General features: G+C 42.3%; 1 long non-coding RNA gene across 1 annotated transcript; it reads left to right on the forward strand.

Annotated features, from left to right (window-relative positions):
- The first annotated feature begins 408 nt into the window (after positions 1-408).
- LOC106005601 lies at positions 409-21,413 on the forward strand. The gene is made up of 7 exons (XR_001179093.2): positions 409-486; positions 1,553-1,606; positions 8,613-8,683; positions 16,997-17,146; positions 17,288-17,500; positions 19,882-19,967; positions 20,642-21,413. It is a non-coding gene; the product is annotated as an uncharacterized LOC106005601 (long non-coding RNA).
- Positions 21,414-22,440: the final 1,027 nt, after the last annotated feature.

Genomic DNA, 22,440 nt, shown 5'->3' on the forward strand with positions numbered 1-22,440 from the left:
GTTTTTTCAACCCAAATGGTGTTCTGTACAGCGATCTTCCCAAAATGCTGCTTAAATGGTTCCCAGAGGTCTGAGGTAAAGCCCTAAGATCTTGGTATGATACCTAGGACTTCATGTATCTTGCCTGCCTTCCCCCCTCTCTCCCCATTTTATGTGTCAACTTGACTGGGCTAAGGGATGCCAGATAGCTGGTAAAACATTACTTCTGGAGTATTTGTGAGAATGCTTCTGGAAGAGATTAACACTTGAACCTGTAGACTGAGGAAATAAGATCAACCTCACCATTGTGGGTGAGCATCGTTCAATCTGCTGAGGGTCCAAAAAGACAGAGGAAGGGCAAAAGTGCTCTCTTGCTTGCACTGGAACATCCATCTCCTCCTGCCTTGGTTTTTCAGGCCAGTGGATTAGGACTGGCACTACACCAGCTCGCCTGGGCCTCTAGCATACAGATGGCTGGTCATGGGACATCTCAGCCTTCATCATTGTGTAAGCCACTCCCCCTACCTAAACCTCTCTCTGTATATCTGTGTTTTCTATTGGTTCTGTTTCTTGGGAGGACTCTGACCAACTCACCTCAGTGATCCATACTCCACATACCAGGACTTCTTTACCTACCAATATCCCCAATTTCCTTCCCACTGCCTGGACTCTGTCCTTGTTTTTAGTCTCCCTAGAACGCATCCCTTTCGTCATCCTCCCTACTAAACAAACGTTTACTCTTCTTTTAGACCACACCTCAAATGTCATTTCCTCAGGGAAATCACCTGACCTCCTTACAGGACTAATCCCCACATCACATGCACTTACATCACCATTTACTCAGCCTACACCACACTTGTCAAGCTGGTGAATACCCACTGACCTATCTACTTGATTGACATCTGCCTCCCCCACCTCTGAAGGGTCTGCTTCTGCCTCATTCCTAATGGAATTCACTATGGCATCCCCAGTGCCCAGCGCAGGACCCATCATGTAGTACATGCACAATAAATATTTACTGGATGAATGAAGGGAGAAAGGAAGGAATGGATTTCAAATACAGATTGTACGTTCAAATGCTTTTAGTTGCAAGGAAAAGAATTCCCATATAAAAATAGCTTCAACAATAGGGGCTCCTTATCTCCTGTAAGAAGTGTGCAGAGAGAGGCAAGTCCATGCATGCCTCTGGGTCTGCCTTATAGTATTTCCTCCCCAGTGTCTATGCCCCACTAACTGTCCTCCAGCCTGTGGAGAGAGGACGTGCAACACTCCAGGCCACACTTTCTTACACAGCCATGCTCAAAGATAGGAAAGGAGGAAAACACTCCCCAGAAGCCCAAGCAGATATCCACAAGTCTCATGTCCACTCCTAAACTAATCACTTCCCACAAAGAAGTGGGATTATCCTAATTGGCTTGAACCAATCATTCATTCATGCCCTTAAGCCAGCCCCCCAAACCCCACCGTGAGCACACTGCCACCCACAATAGGAATTAAACCGGACTTCTATTAGACATGGAAAAGGAGAGAGATGAATTAATTCATTAACTCATTGTTTCACATTTGTTTTCAGCATCTACTATGGCATACTGTAATGTGCAAGGACTCTGGGCAGTATAGGATGGAGGTAAGGAGCCCCAACAGCCCAATTCAAATCCTAATTCAGCCATTTAGTAGCTGTGTTCAGTGAGCAAGCTACTCAACCTCTCTGTGCCTCAGTTTCCATATCTGTAACATTGGGATAATAATAGTCCCTAACTCACAGGATGAATTACTATATTCCAAACAGTCCCTAGTATACAGAAAGCTCTAGAAATGTAGTTCCTATGACGATAAGTCTAAACCCTCCTATGACCCAGAATGTACTCTTCACCATTCTAGACTCAGTGGAAAAGCTTTCTCTCCCTGGTTTTTGAGGCGTTGATGGTTTCTCCCTCCATTGGTCCCAGCTCCTTTAGAGTTTATCAAGCACCTGTGACAACTGTCTGGCTCCTCATTTTTCTGAATGTAACCATATCTTGATCTTGGTAGGTTCCAGAGGGCTGAACCATGTAGTAGCCATGCATGAGCACCCCTATGCCCCCCTCTCAGGTACCCAGGACAGCTGTTAAGCACACAGAAGAGGTTCAGAGATTTCAGATCAACTTGGGGCTAATGTCACCTCTCTGGGAACCATCAAGTGAGGGGACAAGAGCTAATAGATGGGAAACCAGCTCCACAGAGCTCACAGATCCTCAGCCCAGTTACACCCAAAATAAGTTTGCATACAGATAACTTCCTGAGACCTAGCAAGGGGAGGTCAATGGAGATTGCAGCTGGAGGAGTCTCTCAGTTACAGGGAAATGTCAAAGTAATAGCTCTAGGACATGAAGGGAGGCATAAAACCTGTCTCCTCCCCTCCATAACCTTCAGGGGACTCACCATTTGTCGGGACTCCTTCCAACATCCTGCTAATTCAATAAAGTTCTATGCTCCCCAAGGGCTCTCTCTCCAAATTCATTGGTAGATGGAGTTCCTCTTGAAATAAAAACTAAAGTAGCAACCCCGTTACTCTTTTCCATTTTACTTCTCAGCACAGTATATTACATTGACTCAGTGTTCTTGAAACTACAAGTTGGGACCCAAGAATGGGTCATGAAATCATCTGAGTGAGGAATAGCCAGTAGGGTTTGGAGTTTTGATTTGTTTTTGTTTGTTGTTTGTTTGTTTTTTCCATGTCTTTCTTTTTAAATAAAGTGAATCAGAACAGAAAACATCAGAGCATGTTCATACATTGCCTTACATACAGTAAGGGATAAATGAAACTTCTGTTTCAATGCATATGTGTATGGAGGGGCTGGGACACATTGTCAAATAAATTTCTTGCTGTAGAATTAGTTCAAAAAGCTTGAGAAATGTTTCTCTGTTATTTTTATTGTTGATTTTGTTTGTTTGCTTACTCTCTTTCCTGTTTACCACGACATGGCTCAGGGCTTGAATGTGGTTGGCCTTAATATATGTATAATGGATGGATGGTTGGAGGGAAGAAGAGGAAGAGGAACAGAGAGAAGAGGAAATAGACCAAACCATAAATTTCTCATGACCGTCAAAAGCTGAAATTTAGGCTCTTAAAAAGCCTTTTTTAAAACCACATGTGCTTTTGCGGCAGGCTAAGCTCTTACGATAGGACCAGGAAGTAAAATAAGAAACACAACCATGGGAAGCAGGAAGATAAAACAATTCCTTATAGATCAGAGGACTACACACTTGCAATACCAAAGGGAATCAACTGGAAAATTCTTAGAATTAGCAAGACAGCAAGTATTTAGAAAAATGTTTGAATAGGAGAATGAAGATATAAGCATCAATTGTTCCTGGATATGCTGACAAATACCAGCTGGCACATATAAATGGGGGACAAGAATGAGAGAAGGTAGCTGTGTTAGATACCTTTCATCTGTCTCTCTCGCTTCCTCCCCTCTCTTTATGGTCAGTTTTTACATTTTAAATCCTAAATATGTTTGGAATTCATTCTGATGTCTGTATGAGGATCTAATTTAATTATATTCCCACAAATAACCAATTGTCGAGAAGCTGACATTAAAAACCTGAAGAAAATCTAGATTAAATATTAGCTGATGTTAAGATAGGGGAAGGCTTTTCTAAGTACAAGATAAATTGGGTGAAAATCACCAATGAAGAGAATGAGTAAACTCATTACTTTAAAATAAAAAGCATCTCTATTTCAACGTCATCATCAACAAAATTGAGAAGGAAATGACAATCTCGGAAAATATCCACAATTAGGGTAGATTAGGAGTATCTTCCTAAATATATAAAGAACTCTTCCAAATCAACAAGAACATCAATAAAAAAATGAACCCTGAACATGAATGAAGGATTCACAGAAAAATATATAAATAGCCAATAAACACATGAAAATGTTTAATACCATACTTCCCATTACAAATTGGCAATATTTTTAAAAAGATCTGTTAGGGGTAAGGAACACAGGGAGGCAGAGAATGAATTATTTTGCAGCCTTTCTTTAAAGCAGTTTAACAAGTGGTGCCTGGGTGGCTCAGTCAGTTAAGTGTCTGCCTTCTGCTCAGGTCATTATTCCAGGGTCTTGAGATGGAACCTGTTTCAGGCTCCCTACTTAGTGGGGAGTCTGCTTCTCCCCTCTCTTTGCCACTCCTTCCACTTGTGCTCTCTCTCTCTCTCAAATTAAAGAAAAAAAAAGCTACTTAACAAAATATACTGAGAATCCTTCAAAAGTTTGTACAGTATTATTTGTAAAAGAAAAAAAATCAATCAAAGATGCCTAACTGAAAGGGAAAAGTATATATAAATTATAATATGGAATATTATGCAAGCATTACATTTTATATTCCTAGAGCCTTTTTTTTTAAGATTTTATATATTTACTTACTTACTTATTTGGGAGAGAGAGCAAGCAGCATGCAAGCAGAGGTGGGGAAGAAGCAGAGGGAGTGAATCTTCAAGCGGAGTCCTCAAGGAGTGCAGGGCATGATCTCAGGGATCATGAGATTGACGACTGGACACTTAACTGACTGAGCCGTCCAGACACCCCTATTTCTACAGATGTTTTAATGAAAAATGGATATGTTCAAGCGATAACATTTTTTAATCCAAACAAAAAAAACTGTGTATAGTACAACTTCAATTTTATTTTGAAAAAAAATTATATGGGCATAAAGAAAACTAGAAAGAAAAACATATGTGCTTTAAAAAACACTGAAAAAATTAAATTAAATTTTAAAATTAAAAAAATAAAAATACATATAGATGCAAAAACAGGAAAGCAAGTAGTGGGATGGTGAACATTGGTTCCAGGTGATGGGTACCTGGTGGGGAGGAGGACCTGAAGGACAGGATGGGGAGAGGGGTACTACACACATAGTTAGACAGAGATCCTTACCAAGAACATAGCTTTTGTTTGGGGTGGAAGGTTCATGGGTTCTTATTACATTATCAAATACAAAATGAATATTAAGATAAGCCATATAAAATTGCAAATAATCAACTGCTTTTAATATTCCAAAATGGAGATTTTTAAGAGTTCACTTTAATGAATAGATAGATGACAGACAGACAAAACTGGCCATGACTGTACCAGTGCTGAGATTATGTCATGACTAAGGACTGTGATTAATCCGATTTTGAAAGAGAAAGATTCAGGAGACAAATCACTAAAATGTTATTGGTGTTCATCTCCTAGTGGGATGATTAAGAGCAATTACTCTCTTCTCCTTTATGTTCTATGAGGAAAAAGGAATATTTTATAAATGTCAAAATACATGTTAGTCTCCTTGCCTTTCTATTCTACTCTAAGAGCTAATCTTGGCTCAAGAAGACATAAATCTAGGTCCAAGTCCTTGACCCACCTATGGCTAAAGTTCAACCCCTGGAGTTGTATAATGACTATTTCTTAAAGATTTATTTATTTATCTTAGAGAGAGAGAGAGAAAGAGCATGAGCAGGGGAAGCAGAGGGAAAGGGAGAGAGAATCTGAAGCAGACTCTATGGTAAGCATGGAGCCAAATGCAGGGTTCGATCCCATGACCCTGTAATCATGACCTGAGCTGAAACCAAGAGTTGGCTGCTTACCTAACAACACCACCCAGGTGCCCCTCTAATGACGATTAATAATAAAATAATATTGGCAATAATAGCACATGACTGCTAGATATACCACATGTCCCATTTACCTCATCAGCTCCTCCCCACTACCTATGAGGGAGAGACTGTATTTGTCCCCATTTTACAGATGAGGAAACTGAAGCTCCAATCAGTCAGAGAACCTATCTAAGGTCACAGAAGAAAATGGCATTCCTGGGAGTCTAATCCTAGAGTCCAGAAACCACTCTCCCCTGGCACATAGACCTGCTAGTCCTTGAGAATAAATAAAAGACAAAAAGAAGTTTATTCTTGTCAAACACCACAGTAAAAAGATGCTTTGAGGAAGGGGCTTCACTCCTCAAATAGCAGGTGTCACTGAGGACCCAGAATGTGGACTAAGAATGAGAAAGCCCAAGAGCAGAGAGCAGGACGCAATGTTAAACACCAATCATAGCAGTCTTTCTGGTTCAGAGCCTCCACTGGTGAAATGAAGCATATAATAGGGTCCCTGGACACTGTGAGTCACGCTTGAAACATTTAACTTATATCGGACTCAATTCAATTCCTCAGAAATGAGCCAGCATTCTCAAGATACTGCTGCTCTCCAGAATTGTGCCAAATATCTTCCCTGAAACCCCTGGCATCATCTCTCTAATCAGGAGACCCAGAGCCCTCAGCCTGCTCTCCTTGCCCATCTTCCCCCACTGCCCTTCTGCTGCACCCCCACAACTTTGAACATGTCTCCTAGCTTTGCACAGCTGTTATTCTGTCTCCTCACCTTCCTAACACACACAAGCACACATGTGCACAGGTGTGCATGCACACTCACACACGTGTATACACTCACCTATGTACCCATACAAACATATACATATATTTCTCCAAGCTACCACCCTTCAAGTCTTAGCTCAAATGTCAGCAAAAACAGAAAGCTTTGTGATGCTTTTTGTCTGGGTCTGCATCAAATCTCCCTGTTACAAGCTCTTGCCACACTGTGTGGTTTTCCTTTGTAGCACTGACCACAATTTCAATTAAATGCTTCCTTGAGCAACGGGCTATTTAACATCTGTCTTGCCCAGCAGTCCATGAGTTTCATGGGGGAAGGGCCCTTCTGTCTTGCTCAGTAAGCATATAGTACATGAACTTAGGGTACGTGGAAGTGACAAAATAATAGTGGAAGGGAAGGAGTCACACCCATTTTAAAGATGGAGAAATTGATCCCACCATAAACTAGCAGTCACCAGGACTTAGCCTTCTAATCCCTGGAGGGTGACATACATTTAATTTGTTAACACTTTTTTAAAAAAGATTTTATTTATTTCTTGACAGAGTGAGAGAGAGACCACAATTAGGCAGAGAGGCAGGCAGAGAGAGGGGGAGAGCAGGCTTCCCACAGAGCAGAGAGCCCAATGCAGGGCTCGATCCCAGGACCCTGAGATCAAGACCTGAGCTGAAGGCAGAGGCTTAACCCACAGAGCCACACAGGTGCCCCATGTTAACACTTCTTTTCTTTTTTTTTTTTTTTAGATTTTATTTATTTATTTGACAGACAGAGATCACAAGTAGGCAGAGAGGCAGGCAGAGACAGAGAGAGGAGGAAGCAGGCTCCCCGCTGAGCAGAGAGCCCAATGCAGGGCTCAGTCCCAGGACCCCAGGATCATGACCTGAGCCGAAGGCAGAGGTTCTAACCCACTGAGCCACCCAGGTGCCCCTTGTTAACATTTCTTATGGGCATTTTCAAATACACCCACAGAAGAGCAAACACTACCAGACCCCATATAGCCATCACCTGGCTTCAGTTGTTACTCATTTCCAATAATTCTTGTTTTATATCCCCACCTTTCCAACATTGGTTGGTTGGTTATGTTCATAGAGTATTTTAAAGCTAATCCCAAACATGATGCCACTTACTCATAAATACTTCAATGTTTATTCCTAACAAGTAAGAGCTTTTTAATATAGAACCACAATATCATTATTACCCCAACATAATTAACAATGATTGCTTAATAAAAACCAAATACCCAGTTTATCTTCAATGAGTTCAGATCTCAAAAATATCTTTTAATGGTTGTTTTGCATGAATCTGTAAGGTTCACACATTACATTTGGGTGATGTGTCTCTGAAGTCTCCTTTAATCCATATTGATTCTCCTTTTCTTCATGCCCTTCATCCATTGAAGAAACTGGGTCATTTGTCCTTCTGTATTTAATTTTCAGAAATGACTTTCCCATCTTGAATCTATGTCTTTAGCAGGGGCCTGTGATGGGATGCTACTGACATGGCATTCCCCCCCTGCCTGGACTCCAGGGCACTCCCCTGCCTTCTGAATTCAGCAGGCATCACAGACTTTATATCTATGCATGGTTTCAGTTCAGTTAAATGCAAAGAACACAGACAAATAACTGCTTGATCCTCTCCTAGCAAGGTAGATCCCAACACTCAGAATCTAAGAACTGTCCAGAGCTGGGGACGTAAAGGGGTTCGCAGCTCCAGGAAGAAGATAAAGTATCTGGGGTACAAAGAACACCATAAAACCAGAATGGAGCAAAACGCCTCAATAAGAAGCCCTTGGAGAATCCTCTCCCTTTCTCTGCCAGGGGTTAGAGAGTTTCCTCCAGGGGTAGATCTACATGATTAGACATCTGAAGATTGACTTTGCCCTGTTGACCCCCCACATGCCCTTACCTAGAGCCCTATGTGGCTTTGGAAATGGATAGCCCAGAAAAGCCACACAACTTGGTTTTCAAAGACAAGAAGCTACTAAAGGCTACAGAAGAGGTGGGAGATAGGAACATATGCAGGGATGTTTGCTAGCACTCTGGACAAGGTGGCTATCCAAATGGCCTTCCAGCTGAGGATCTCTATAAATCATGGTAGAAGTTTACCTCTTTGAGACAAACAAGCTCAAAAAATCAATATATTCTCTCCATCTCTCTCCACTGGAGTCTTCAGACTTCTAGGAGATAATAAAATGTTCCAACTAAATAGAAATCACATTTATCTTTAGTTTTTCTAGGTTAAGCCAAGACCCAGATGAGCCACTGACTACAGGGGCAGAGGTCCTGAATCTAACATTGGGTGAAGTATATCTGCTCATTTATTCATCTATTCAGTCCCCTACCAACCATCCTGATTTTCTATTATAGGTTTGGGTCTAGTGAATGTAGGGATAATGGTAATCACAATGACATCTAACCTTCATGCATCTTTTACCATTTGCTATTATTCTAAATGCTTCATTTCATTTACCTATCACAGTGAGAACTGCCCACTTAGGGTAGAAACTGATATGACTGTTGTATTAGTCATTTATTGCTACCTCACAGAGTCTCATAAACTTAAAACAACACATATTTATTATCATGTGGTTTCTGTCATAAGACTAGGCACAGCTTAGCTGGGTTCTCTACTTCTGGGTCTCACCAAGCTGCAATTCAGATGTCATTGGGGCTGTGGTCTCATCAGAGACTCAAATGAGGAAAGATCAGCTCCCAGGTTCCTTCCAGTTATTGGTAGGATGTATTTCTTTGTGGCTACAGGACTGAGGGTTTAATCTACTTGATAGAGGCCACCATAAGCTCCTAGAGGCTGCCTGTAAGTCCTTGATATGTGCGTTTCTTCAAGTTGGCCACTTGCTTCACAGCAGCTTGCTTCTTCCAGGCCAGCAATGGAGAAAGAAAATTTGGTAGCAAGCTGGAGTTTTATAGAACATAACCATGGGAATGGTAACCTACCATCTTTGCCACATTATACTCACTGGAAGCAAGTCCGGGGTCCTGTCCACATTCAAGAGAAGGTCATCAAACATCAGGAGACAGGATCATAAGGACCAATGGAAAGTCTGTCCACCACAAGCATTATGCAAATAATAATAATAAAAATCAACTAAGTCTCAAACAGTAGAAGAAACTTCCCCTGTCGCATAGCCAAATGGAAGACCTGGAATTCAAAGCCAAATCTGAAGAACTCCAAGGCCCATGATCTCATCCATAAGTGCATTATTCAAAGAAGCATCACTGCCCTCAAGGAGTCATGGTCTCCCTCACCTAGAATAGAGACAGCAACAAATCCTTCTGATCAAATTTGGCAAGAATCTAATAGATGAATATACAAAAATCCTGGACTGGAAGTAAAGTTCACTCTGCCTGGCAGCCCTTTGTGCCTGGTTTTAAGATGAGTTAGCTGAAAAGAGAAAAGATGTGAGAGAATGCTAGGTGGGTGTGACCATAAGTGGCCAGCATCAGGTGCCAGCATGCTCTAATACCAACAGAATGTTTTGTGGGCTAAAATGAAATGAAGGAGGCTTAACAGGGCATAGAGCAGAAAGGGCAGACTGGAAATAAGCTCTACAGGGTGCTGAACACCCAGCATGGGATTTGGGGCTCTGAGCCATGGGAGCTGGTAAAGGGGGCAGGCCATAGGGCAGCACCATTACACTATGAATGGCTCTGACTGGACTCAAGGTAGCCAATTAGGATGTTACAGCATTTGTTCATGCAAGAGATAGAGTAGAGATGTGCTGACAAGAAAAGGCACATTTGAGGTATGTTTTGGGGGGGAAGTCCCAAAGTGAGAGTTTTGGTAGAAACTAAAACCCAGTTCCCTTAATGGAGGTTGGGGGTGACCAGGGGGAACGCAGTGATTCCTAGAGTGCTAGAGTGCTTAGGGAGGGCAGAGAATGGAATGATATGGGCTCTCTGGAAATTGTTTAAAACACACTATTAAATGCCTATACTAATGGAAAGAGCCACCCAAAAAAAGACAACTACTGTGTGATGCCACTGATATGAGGTCCCTATAATAAGCGAATTCACAGACGCAGAAAGTGAGTGGTGGTTACCAGGGTCTGGGAGGAGGGGGCAGGAGGACCTAGTGCTAAATGGGTATGTGGTTTCTGTTTGGTAGTTGAGAAAGTTCTGGAAATAGATGGAGATCGTTACACAGCATTGGAAATGGGTTTAATGCACTAAATTATATGCTTACAAATGGTTAAAATGATGTTTCATGCAACATGTATTTTATCACAACCATTATTTAAAAAAAAAAAAAAAACAAGTCCTTTCTTTGAGAGAGGCAAGAGAGGCACTGAAAGCAATAGCACACCTAAGCATGCCTAAACACCAGTGCTCTGGTGTGCTCCACTCCAACAGAAGCCACGTTCACAAAATGAAACCCTCAGGTGCCAGCCCTCAGACAGAGCCATTTATCAAAACTGACAGTCAAATGGAAGTCCCTGATCATCAGCTCCTTACCCACTCTCTTTAAACTTCATCAAAATCAAAATCAAGATGCATTTGCTTAAGAGACAGGAACAAAAGCAGAAAAAGGGAGGGTCACCTCCTTGCAAGCTCTCTGGCCAGGCTGCCTGGACCCTATAGACACACTTTGGCAGCCAAGTATTGGCCCTGCTCATTGAGGGAGCCAGGTTCAACCCCAAGGCATTCATCAACTGACTGATTCATTGGGTGAATAACTATAGGGCCTCTAGGTGTATCTGTGTCCTATGCTGAGGGTCAGCCACAGCTGGGAGCTCACAGACAGGGGGGAGACAGGAACAGAGCAAGAGGCCCTTTCCATCACTCTGGAAGCCATCTCCATGCCAAGACCCTCAGATTCATGGCCCCACACTGACCACTGTCCTGGACTGTGGGCCCACACCCCAGCTAACTTTTTGTATCTCTCCTTGAAGTTGTAACTTGCACCTCAGGGTTGCTGCCTCCCAGTCTATACCTCTAGTGTTCTATTAAATCTGGGAAATGAAAGAATGAGTCAGCCTGGACCATGTCTTACAAAATGAGTGAAGTACAAGGGTGAAAAGATTCTGGACAACTAACTGTCAGGCAGATGAACATGTGTGGTCCCTAAGGCGCTCCAGCAGTTCGCACAGACTGCAGGACAATTCCCCAGCAAACCCACAACACACAGAGGTTGGGCTTTATTTGCCCATATGGATGCCTCTGTTTCTCTCCCGAAGATAAAATAAATCAAGGAGTGAGGGAGCTTAGGAAACATCCTGAGATATATGCATCCTCAGTGCAGTAGACAGGCCTCCTGCAAAAAGTTGTGATAGGTTGAATGGTGTTCCCCAAAAAGAATTCCAAGTTTTAACCTTCCATGCTTGTGAATGTGACCTTATTTGGAAATAAAGTCTTTATGATCAAGTTAAAATGGGGCTATTAAGGGACTCAAATCTGGTATGACTGTACTCTTATAAAAACAAGAAATCTGGAGAAGGAGACAGATATATGCAGGAGAAAAACGATGTGATGGTACAAGGAGATGATCTCCTGTAAGCCAAGGAACGCCAGAGGCTCCCAGAAGCTAAGAGAGGAGCATGAAACAGATTCTTCCTCACTGCCCACAGAAGGAACCAATCCTGCCAACACCTTGACTTTGGATTTCTGGCCTCCAGATCTGTGAGGGAATAAATCTCTTTTGTTTAAGCCATACAGTTGATGGTATTTTGTTTCATCAGACCTAAGAAACTAACACAGATGTCCACGTATTAACCCCCAGAGTCTGTGAATACGTTAGGTTACACAGCAAAGGAGAATTTATGCTGCAAATGGAATTAAGGTTGCTAACTGGCTGATATTGAGATAAGAAAGTTATCCTGGATGATCTGGGTGGGCCCAATGTCACAAGGGTCCTTATGTGTGGAAGAGGGAGTCAAAAAAGAGAGAGATGTGGGAGAAAGACTTAACTGGCCATCACTGGCTTTGAAAATTGACATTGGAGCCATAAGCACAAATGCAGTGAACTCTAAAAGTTGAAAGGACAAGAAGATAGATTCTCCACACTATAGACTGAATATCAGCACCCTCCCCAAATTCAGATACTGAAATCCTAAGGCCCAACGTGCTGGTATTTGGAGGTGGGGCCTTTGGGAGGTGATTAGGTCTTAAGGGGGGAGCCCTCATGAATGGGACAGGTGCCCTTCCATATAAAAGGAAAAGTGAGATCTAGACATGTCTCACTCCTTCTCCCACACAAAAACACAGCCATCTGTAAGACAGGATATGGGCTCTCACCAGATACTGAATCTGCCAGTAACTTAATCTTGAACTTTCCAGCCTCCAGAACTGTAAGAAACAAATTTGCTTATAAGCCACCCAGTCGATGATATTTTGTTGTAATAGCTTGAATAAACTAAGACTAAAAATGGTACTGAGAAGTCAGAGTGCTGCTGTACAAACACCTAAAAATGTGGAAGAGCTTTGGAACTGAGTAATGGGTAGAAGTGGGGAGGGTTTCGAGGTACATGCTTTCACTGTTGTGAACAGACCATTTAGGGCAATTTTGGTGAAAAGTCAGAAACAAGAGGAGGGTTTTGGAGAAATCCTCAATCTTCCTAGGGAATACTCACGTGATCTGGAACAGAACGTTGGTAGAAATATGGGCTGCAGAGGCCATTCTGATGAGGACTCAGAAGGAAATGAGGAGCGTGTTACTGGAAACTGGAGCAAAGACCAACCTTATTATAAAGCGGCAAACAACCTGGCTGAATTGTGTTCATATCCTAGCGTTTTGTGAAAAGTAGAACTTCCAAGGGGTAAGATTGGTATTTGTCTGAGGAAATCTCTGAGCAAAGTGCTGAAGAAGTGGTCTGGTCCCTCCTGACTGCTTCTAGTAAAATGTGAGAAGAAAGAAATGACGTGAAGATGGAATGGTAGAGCAAAAAGGAACCAGCACTTAAAGATTAGGAAAATTCTCAGCCTATCCACATTGAAAGGAACAGGAAGCAAGCTCAGAGACAGCACCAAGGGTGTGGCAAGTGCCCCTTGGGTAAGAAGACTGGTTCAGAGCAGCTGCCTCAACAGAAGCCATATGTTCTCATTCAAGACAATGGAAGGATGACTGCAGAGGAAATTCAGAGATCTTTAGAGCTGCCACCCCATAACAGGTTGCCAGTCTGTGGTACACTTGTCCCCCCTTATCCACAGTTCCACTTTCTGAGTTTTCAGAGACCATGGTCAACGAAGGGCTGGAAGCAAATGATCCTCCTGACACATCATTAGAAGGGGAAGGTCAGTGGTAGCCTAATGCTAATTCACAATGCCTACATTATTCACCTCACCTCATCTCCTCACGTTGGCATTTTACCATCTTATATCATCACAAGAAGAAGGGTGAAGACAGGACAACCAGATATTTTGAGAGAGACCACATTCACATAACTATTTTATTATTAGTTGTTGTTAATCTTTTACTGTGCCTAATTTATAAGTGACTTCTGACCTCCAGAATAAGAGAATAAATTTGTATTGTTTTAAGCTGCTAAGTTTGGGTAATTTTTTTAAAAGATTTTATTTATTCATTTGACAGAGACACGGTAAGAGAGGGAACACAAGCAGAGGGAGGGAAGAGGGAGAAGCAGACTTCCTGCTGAGCAGAGAGCTCGATGTGGGGCTCAATCCCAGGACCCTGGGATCATGACCTGAGCTGAAGGCAGATGCTTAATGACTGAGCCCCCCAGGCACCTCCAATTTGGGTAATTGTTTACAGCAGCAATAGAAAATAAATGCACCAAGCTTCTTTAAAACCTCATGTAAACTGGCTTTCCAACGGGGTAAAAAAATATGTATGTATATTTGGTTTTGTAACTAGGAAACATTCCTACAGTCTAATTGGGATGGTATAAGGGGCTAACAAATGGCATTAGTGATACAAGTTTCTCACCAGCCAAAATCCTGGATTGAATGCCCCACGGCAAGTCTAGCTTCAGGAAAAGCTTAATTAGGCCTTAAAGGTGCCATCAGGATCCAGTCTTCTCTCCATGCCTATGCCTTGCTCCCTCTAGGTGGGCCCTAGTTTCCCCTTATAGTGACAAGATGACTGCTTCAGCTCCAGCATCACATGTACTTTCCTTAAAGTCCAGGGAAGAAAAGAGTAAGCATCTCTTTCCAGTCTCCATGGCTTTGTTTGAGCCATGTGTCTATTTGGAACAAGTCATTTGGTCTGGGATATGCTATGTGGTAACTGACTGAGGAGTCAGTCATCCTTGGGGATGCAGGAGTGGCACCCCATCCCAGCGAACTTCAAGCAAAAATGAGGAAGGATTATATGTGCTAATATAGAAACATACCCACAATTTTGTTAAATTTTAAAATGATATATAAAATACGTATTTGTATATTCACATATCATTTTATATATGTTTTAATATATTAAATAAATAATATCATATACATAACTCACAAACATACACTGTTAAATAAAAAGTTGATGAAGGCTAATTTCTTTTAAATCTGGGTACTAGTTCATAGCTGTGATTAGTTTATTAAAATTCGTAACCAGTCCCCTTATTTGCACACTTTTATGTATATATGTCATACTTTAATAAAAGGGTTTTTAAAAGTAAGTTGCAGAATAAAAATGTGTAATGTATGATGTTATTTTTATTTTTTATTTTTAAAAAGATTTTATTTATTTATTTGACAGAGAGAGAGAGAGATCACAAGTAGGCAGAGAGGCAGGCATAGGGGAGGGGAAAGCAGGCCCCCTGCTGAGCAGAGACCTGGATTCCAGGCTCAATCCCAGGATCCCAAGATCTCAAGATCCCAAGATCATGACCTGAGCCGAGGCAGAGGCTTAACCCACCGAGTCACCCAGGCATCCCATGATGCTATTGTTAAAAAGAAGGAGAGGAGTGGCACCTGGGTGGCTCAGTGGGTTAAGCCTCTGCCTTTGGCTCAGGTCATGACCTCAGGGTCCTGGGATCGAGCCCCTCATCGGGCTCTCTGCTCAGCAGGGAGCCTGCTTCCTCCTCTCTCTCTGCCTGCCTGCCTGTCTACTTTTGATCTTTCTCTCCATCAAGTAAATGAATAAAATCTTTTTTAAAATAAATAAATAAATAAAAATGAAAACATAAAAAGAAGGAGAGGAGGAGTAAAGGAGAAAAACATGGCAAGAGGGGGAGAAATTATAAATAAACATAGTGAGAAAAAGAGAAATACCCAAAATGATCGCCCCCAACTTTTGAGGGAGAACAGCAGTTTTCAACTAGACATGTGGCAATGTGTAAAGACAGTCGGAGTTTTCACAACTGGGGTGGGGGGTGTCAGTGCTATTGGCACTGAGTGCCAGAGGCAAAAGAAGTCACTATGCATCGTGTAGTGCACGGGACAGCCCCACAACAAAAGAAACAAGGAAAGATCCAGCCCAAAACGTCAACAGGGCCAAGGTCAAGAAGCCCTGTTACACAGGGACAATGTAAGGAGGGAGAGGAGGAAGAGAGGATTTTCACACTTTTTCCTCTTTAGTGCTACATTCTTTCGAATTTTTACAAAAAGCATGCCTTACCTTTATCATTAAAACAAAAATAAAAACAAAACCACTCCTCGCGGTGACAATGTAGATCAGGGGCCAGCAAGTGAGTCCCACAGGCCAGATCCAGTCCACTGCCGTCTTTGTATAGCCCACCAGCTAAAAGGGTTTTTAGGTGTTTAAATGACTGCATTTTAACTGGCTGAGCACATACCTACAAAACGTGCTTGACTTTGCCCACTGGCCCACAAAGCCTAAAATATTTACTTTTTACAGAAAAAGATTGCCAACCTCTGACATAGACCATCACTTTAAGTTTCCCATAAAAAGACCCACCCACCCCATCCCAACCTCTGTCCAAACTAAGCATGTGTTGAATCTTTGAGAGACATTCTGTAGAGAAGGAAAGTAGCAGAAACCACTAGGTCCCTATGCTGGTGTATTAATCTCCTATTGCTGCTGTAACAAATTTACAAACTTCGTGGTTTCAAACATGAATTTATTATCTTACATTTCTGGATGTCAGAAGTCTGAAATGGTTCTCACTAGGCTAAAATCAAGGTGTTGGCAGGGCTGGTTCATTTCTGGTGATTCTGGGTGAGAATCCATTTCCTTAACCTTTATCAGCTTCTAGAGTTGAATTCTTTGGCTTGTGGCCCCTTCTCCCATCTTCAAAGCCAGGGATGCCCAGCAGTGTCCTCACATTGTGTCCATCACTCCAACTCTGATTCTCCTGCCTCCTCCTTCCATATTTAAGGGCCAGTGGGGATTACACTGAGCCCCCTCAAATAATCCAGGATAATTTCCTCATCTCAAAGTCAATTAAGAACCTCAATTCCTTCCACAAACCTAATGTCCCTTCTCCATGTAACATAGCATGTTCACAGGTTGCCCAAATTAGGACATGGATATCTTCAGGGGCAATTATTCTGTCTACCACATCAGACTTCTATTCATCTACCCCTCTAAGAGAACTCTAGCCTCTCCTATAGCTATCTGCAGCTATGAGATTATGTATCAGCCAGTGCGATATAAATGAGTTGTTTGTGCAATTTCCAGAAAGTCTCCTTAAAAGGAGGGGACACCTCCCTAATAATACTTTTCAATTCTACTGCCTAAAATCAGATGTAATGGCTGGAGCTGCAGCAGCCATAGCAGGCCAGGAAAATACCACCTCATAGGGCATGACAGAATGGATAGCTGAAAGGAGCCTGGGTCTGTGACAACTTTATGGAGTCACCATTTCAGAGCCTGTCTTGGATCTACTTCTATATGGTAAAATAAAAGTTTGTATGTTTGAGTTTCTATGGGGGTGTGGGGGCAGTTCTGTCACTCACAGCAAAATAAACTTCCTAACAGATTCTGAGGATGAAAGCATTAATTTATTCATTTATTCCTCAACATGCATGTACGAAGAGCTTTCAGAGTGCTAGATGATGGATATGCAAACAGAAACCTACCACAGTCCTTGGACACCCAAGAATTCATGGCCTCGTGGGAAGATAGTTCAAGCCTAGACTGCAGTGCAATATGGTGCTTGCTTTCTAGAAGTATGACATTTGGGCTGCAGAGGCATCAGCTCTGCCTGGGGGAAAAGAGAGAATGTGTAGGAGTCTGCAGCTGGTCAAGGTAAGAGAATATTCCAGGTTGCAGGAATATCGTAAACAATGGCAAAAATCACACAAGAGTACAGTCAGGGGAAACAATGAGATAGTCAGTTGATCAACATCCCAATGGGCAAAGTGGGAAGGAAGAGCCGGGGACATAATTTTGGGGAGCTCACATGTGTGAAGCTAGAGAGTTCAGTTTATATGCTGGGGGGCAACAGGAAAATCCAGCCAGCCAGCTGAGCAGTGAGGGGTGAGGTGTTAAGTATCTGAGCCCCTTTTCATATGCCCAAGAGCCCTCATGATGCAAATGTGCTCAGGACCCTTCCCCAGCCCTCTCACCCCACCCCAGGTCTTTCAGTGAAAGAGGAAGACAGGCCTGGCCCCCTCAGGCTTCCAGAATCTAATTCTTGTCTCTACACCTTGCACATCACTGTGCTAATTTTAGTTACTATTTAATTTTCCTGTTGTTAGCTTTGACCTCTTAGCTGGTGATTATTAATAAACCTAGATAGAGTAAACCACTTTGCACATACCCTCCCAAAAAAGTTGCAGACTTTCAAAGTTCAAAATAAGATCTATAAATTATTCCATCTTGGCAAACACGGTACCTCCCCTAGGCAACGTGAACTGTTGGCAGAAGCTTAAAAGAGGCATTCATTTCCTCCTCTCTTTGCATCTGTGGTTTAGATGTGCAAAAATATGGTTCAGCATTTTTACTCTAACACGGATCTATCCACACTCCTGCCCCCACTTGTCTCCCCAGCAGAGGAGGAGGCCAATCAATCCGGCATTATATCAGTCAGGCTTGCCTCGACAATTTCAATAGTGGTGCTGATTGAGAGATTCACAGAAAACAGACAAGGTCACTGCTGAAGTGCAGGATCAAGGTGACCCTAACAAGCCGCCCATTAAATGGGATAGTACTCACCTCTTTCTTTGAGCAGGGGACCCAAAACTTAGAGAGAAGCTGCAACTGCACAGATAATGGGATATGTGGGATTCATGTCACTTTGGCTTATAAAGGACACTGGCAGCCCTTTAGGCAGTTGATCCAGGTAATTTAAGGCGGGGAAAGCAGTGTGGCTCTTTGAGAGGAATGTCCTCTAAGTTATCTTTGTCCATGCCGTTCTACCGATGAAGACTTTCTCTAATTATCATTCTTGTTGTCGAAGGACACTCTGTTCAGAGGCTGGTGTTCAAACCTCGTAAGATGTACTAGGGGTGAAGGAGGTTTTAATTTGATATTTTTGGAAATATTGTATATTCTCTTCACTGGGAAAGTGGAAATTTTCAGCACATGTAAAGGCTCTGAGAAGATCTGCAGAAAAGCAATCAGTGAAGCTCAGTATCCAGAGTAAGTTTTGATTTTAGCTTTGTCACTTCCTATTGTATAACTTCCTATTGTATAACTATGTAGGGTAAGAGTAAAATTAGAGGGGGAAAAGGCAGGTAAAGCACACGATTAGCACTTAACACAACACATATTTGCTCTTATTATTATTACTATGGAACCCAGCATTTATCAATTTTGACTGTTCTATTCTCTCATGGAAACACCTGTTACATCCTATGAAATAAATGGTTTTCCTCAAAACACTGTTTGGGAAAGATTGCAGTAGATCATTTTGTTTTAATCTGACAAACAGTTATATAGGCCATGTTATGAGCCAGGCACTATTCTAAGTGCTTTATTCATACTAATCCATTTAATCCTTACAACCACCCAATGCAGTGAGACAGGTATGATGAATATACTTATTTATAGATGAGGAAATCAACATGTTGAGGGATTGAATACTACATATCTTACCCAAGGTCTCATAGCTAGTAAGTGGCTGAACTTGAGGGCTCTAATTCATGCCTTTTAGGTGGGAACCAAGAAACCCAACCCCTGGGAACCTACTGAAGCTACTTTCCTATGACCCATCTTCTCTTCTCCCCATATTGTCATAAGACCTCATTTTTACCAGGTTCTTCTTCTGCTCAGTAACCTAGAATGCCTCCTCCTCATCACCACATCAAATTTAAATTCATTCTGACTCTATGCCCAGATGATCCTCAGTGGCCTGGGGTGCAAGTTCCAAATTCATTCTGATTCTAGACACTCAAGTCTGCCCTTCCTTAATTGTTCCTGTGCTTGGCCAATCTCTTTCACTTCCTGGTAAACTCGTATTCATCCTTCAAAACCCAGCCTAAAATTCATTGCTTCTGAAAGCTCTCTCTGAGTGCCTTCACCCAGGACAGAGTGACCATGCCAAGCTTTATATGCTCTTTCAAATTTGGAAGAACCTCTAGTAGTTGGCATTTGGCAGATCTTAGTTCGATCCACTGTAGTGGACAGAAACCCTTCCCTCTTCTGGCACAAGCCCTGACTTTCCTTCACAACTCTCGTCCTTACAGGGGCTGAATTTACTCCACCCCATGCCCTGGAATGAGTCTGTTACCTGTGTGTGGTTACCACCCCTGGCTGCAAGGATTGCTGAGAGGTGATCATCTGACCCAATGCATAAATCCCAAGACTCCTGATGGATTGCCTGGACAAATATACTAGCTTTCTACAGGACATAGGTGCAGGAGATTGAAAGCCTGTTGCCACAGTCTGTCCAGTGGAAAGGCACTCTTGAAAGCAAAGCCAGCAAAGAGGAGAGTGGAAAACAGGAAAGGGGGGAAATAGAGAACAAACATGAGTCCCTATGACATTAGTCAAGCCTCCAGTGTGAGCTGCAGTTCTGTCCTTCAACTTTTCAACTATGTGAACCAATAAATTTCCTTTTCAGCTAAGTCTTCTCAGCTGAGAGGCAGGGCAGTGGTCAGTGTTCGGGTGTTAGGGTTCTGTCACTTATAACCCAAGAAGCCCATCTAGCACAGTCTCTGGACCTTGACTAGAGTTCTCTAACACCAATCCCATCTAACTCCTCTCACCAGGGCCTGACTCATTATCTAAAATATCCTACAAATATGTGTTGCAATGAAATTCTATTTGGGAGTTTCAAAGGGTTTTCTTGAGCACAAGCTTAGTTGATCCAGAGGATTGAGTATACAATCTTAACCCCATTCCACAGATAAGAAAAGTGAGACTCAGAAAATTTAAGAATCTTGCACCAAATAATAATAGAGCCCACCCATTCTATGTCTTTGATTATTCTAATGTTTTTCACAGTGTACACACAGTCGGTGCTTAATCAGTGCCAGAGGACCAGGCTTAACTGGCCCAAAGATCCTGTGCTGGCATTCTGCTGCCCTGCATTTGAAGAGATCTGGTGGAGGTCCAACAAGGAGACAGTATGGCTCAAGTCTGGATGGCCATCATCTTCCGGCCTGAGCACCTTTTCCTTCCATCTCACCTCCCTGGCAGACCTACATCCTGGATGAATACAGTCCACTTTTACTTGAAGACCACCAGTCCCCACCCCCAGGGCCTGAGCACACTTGAGAAAGATTCACATCCATGCAGACTGGTGCCACTTACACATCCACGGGTTTCAGCTTCTGCCAGACCCTCAAGGTTGCCTTGTAATCTTTCCATTTCCCTAAGAATGAATGGAGACTTGGCTGTGTCTCCATAGTTTTGGAAATCCAGCTATTTCTCAGCATTTGGAGTGTGAAATTAGGCAGATGGAACATCCAGATTACGGACTACACTGCATCTGGAAACCGTGGCATCAAACAGACATTTGGGGCTGGTTGCTATACAGCGTGTGGTCAAAGAAGGCATTAATTCCAGTCCATTCTTGATCCGTAAATGCAGCCCAGCAAACCAGGAAAGAGCATGAACCCTGGGGACTTTCGCCTCAAATCCCACCCCCTCCTCTTACTCTGTGTGATCTTAAATGTAGACTTAAGATTTGGGCTTTCTAACCCATAAAATGGGCATAAAATACCTCCAAGAAATGTTTAAAGGATTCAGAGAAATAAACCACAGAGACACACCATAAGCTCTCAATAAATTATCTGATGTTTGCTCTTTAATTTCCTTAAACATAAAAAGACACCCAAAACCTTGCCAACTGAATCGGAACACAGGTTTTACAAATAATTAAATGAGGTCAGCACAATTTCATTGAAGCTGCTCAGACAGCTTCAGTGATAAATAAGGCAACTTTTTACAAGCGCATCTATTAGAACATTAAATTAGTCAAACATAAGGAAGCGCACAAGAAAAATACAGACTAGGAGGTGACTCCTGTTTGCAAATCAGAACACTATAGAAATGGCCACAGATTGCAAATCATAAATTCCACTTTCCAGAAGCTCTGTTATATGTAGATACCAGAAGGCAAATAAAAGCATACTTAAAGATGGTGTTGGCAACGTCTCTTAAGAAAAAAAAAAAAAAAAAAAGACGAAAATGGCATGATTTCACAGCACCAAACTCAAACAAGGGATAATATATAATATCAGACCCAAAATTTTTCAAAGAGCTGAATAATGGTTGAATAACAGCTGAATTGGAACCGTTCAAGCATAAAAAAAAAAAAAAAGATAAGAAAAAAAAGATGTGACTCCTTTGGTCATGCATTAGAAATGATTCTTTCAAATACCATTTGAGTTTCAGTTAACTCTTAAATGCCCTGAATGACAATATCACATCTCTAAGACACTTTGGAGAACAGCCTGAATCTTGGCAGGAACACATTTAGTCTAGAGCAAGTCTTCTCAACTGTGGGTAGGGAGCGGGGTGGATTTTGTCACCCCAGGGGCATTTGGCAATGTTGGGAGACATTTTTGTTGTCACAACTGGGAAAGACAGGGACCCTACTTACTGGATAGAGACCAAGGATGCTGCCAAATCTCCTAGGGGCACAGGATAGTCCCCACTACAAAGAATGATTGGGCTCAAGTATCAAGAGCACTGAGGTTAAGAAGACCTGCTCTGAAGTTAACCAGGCTACTTTCCAGTTGCATGAGCCTACTGGGGCTCTCCAAGCCTCAGATAAGGGGGGGAAAACCATAGGATCT

Source organism: Mustela putorius, unplaced genomic scaffold (genome assembly GCF_011764305.1).
Source record: "Mustela putorius furo isolate JIRA1106 unplaced genomic scaffold, ASM1176430v1.1 tig00004007_pilon_pilon_pilon, whole genome shotgun sequence".
Classification (NCBI taxonomy): Eukaryota; Metazoa; Chordata; class Mammalia; order Carnivora; family Mustelidae; genus Mustela; species Mustela putorius.